The following is a 1,698-nucleotide window of genomic DNA, read 5'->3' as shown; positions in this document are numbered from 1 at the left end:
ATTTTTAGTTTTTAGTTCCTTTTTAAGTTTCGACGTGCTACTTTCTTATTTTTATTTTTCAACGCCTATTATTTTTCAATCTTTTATTTTTCGAAGTTTTTCGACGCGCTCTTTTTCTTTCTTATTTCTCGCCATTCTAGTTTTTAGGACTTAGAATTTTCTCTATTTCTTATCTAATATTTCTTTAAATTTCAAACGAAAAATTGTTTTAAGTGGTTAAATTGATAGACATCAAAATTTTCTGGTTCGTAGTAATAGTTGGATTTGTACGTGGACCGGGTTATTGGAGCCAAACAGTACTCAATTATATTGAGACCAAACGAATCCTGCCCCTCTGCTGCATCTTTTGGCTATTCAAAATATGGGCAAAATCAGAAAAGTCTATTAATTTGATAACTTATATAATTTTTCTTATTTTTATAACTAATAGGATATTCAGTTAATGCACCGAGCAAAACGTTCACCACCTGTAACTCGATCAAGACATCTAGCAAATATTGTCACCGTTGATTTTTCTTTAGAATCGTCATCCAGTCGACCAAGTACTCCAATTCAAATTTTCGATAATCCATTTTTTGAACCCGACCTCACAATTGAGAATCCGGAGAATATTCAGGGACAATTCATAGATCCTGAACCACTAATCTTTCCTTCGGAACCACCAATCATTCAAACAGAGATTGTTGAGGAACCAACCATTAAATCAGAATCCTTTAGTGATTCAGATTCAACAAATTCAATCATAGAAAATCTGGAACCTTTAAATATGGAAGACCGAATGCGAGCTAAACGCACTGGCCAAGGTCACGCAATTACTCAACCTGACATTAATGCGCCAGATTATGAAATCAAAGGACAAATTCTACACATGGTGACTAATCAATGCCAATTTAGTGGTGCGCCGAAGGAAGATCCAAATGAACATCTTCGTACATTTAATAGGATCTGCACTCTATTTAAAATAAGAGAAGTTGAAGATGAACAGATATATCTCATGTTATTTCCCTGGACTTTAAAGGGAGAAGCCAAAGATTGGTTAGAATCGTTACCTGAAGGGGCGATTGATACATGGGACGTTTTAGTTGAAAAATTTCTTAAACAATTCTTTCCGGCATCTAAAGCCGTAAGACTTCAAGGAGAAATTGTTACGTTCACACAGAAGCCAAATGAAACTCTATATGAGGCGTGGAACAGATTTGGAAAGTTATTGAGAGGATGTCCACAACATGGTTTAGACACCTGTCAAATAGTACAAATATTCTACCAAGGATGCGACTGGTGGTTCTATTATGAAGAAAACAGAAACTGATGCTTACAAAATTATTGATAACACTGCTTCCCACTCACATGAGTGGCACCAAGAAAAAGATATCGTTAGATCATCTAAAGCAGCTAGAGCTGATTCTAGCCATGACTTAGATTCCATTTCCGCAAAAATAGATGCTGTCGAGAGACGAATGGAAAAGATGACTAAGGATATTCACTCAATACGAATTAGTTGTGAGCAGTGTGGAGGACCACATTTGACCAAAGATTGTCTCAGTATTGAACTAACAATGGAACAAAGAGAGAATGTTTCATACATAAACCAAAGGCCTGGAAATAATTATCAGAATATTTATCAACCGCCAAGACCAATTTACAATCAAAACCAGAATTATAACCAAAATGTTCCATACAACAATCAACAAGGTCCTA

At 35.4% G+C, this 1,698-nt stretch overlaps 1 non-coding gene across 1 annotated transcript; it reads right to left on the bottom strand.

Annotated features, from left to right (window-relative positions):
* Positions 1-1,126: 1,126 nt before the first annotated feature.
* On the bottom strand, positions 1,127-1,233 carry LOC139895155 (small nucleolar RNA R71). Its single transcript, XR_011775620.1, has one exon. It is a non-coding gene; the product is annotated as a small nucleolar RNA R71 (small nucleolar RNA).
* Between the last annotated feature and the right edge of the window lie 465 nt (positions 1,234-1,698).

Source organism: Rutidosis leptorrhynchoides, chromosome 2 (assembly GCF_046630445.1).
Source record: "Rutidosis leptorrhynchoides isolate AG116_Rl617_1_P2 chromosome 2, CSIRO_AGI_Rlap_v1, whole genome shotgun sequence".
Lineage (NCBI taxonomy): Eukaryota > Viridiplantae > Streptophyta > Magnoliopsida > Asterales > Asteraceae > Rutidosis > Rutidosis leptorrhynchoides.
Note: the sequence above shows the minus strand (reverse complement) of the source record. Positions and strands in the feature narration are given on the sequence as shown.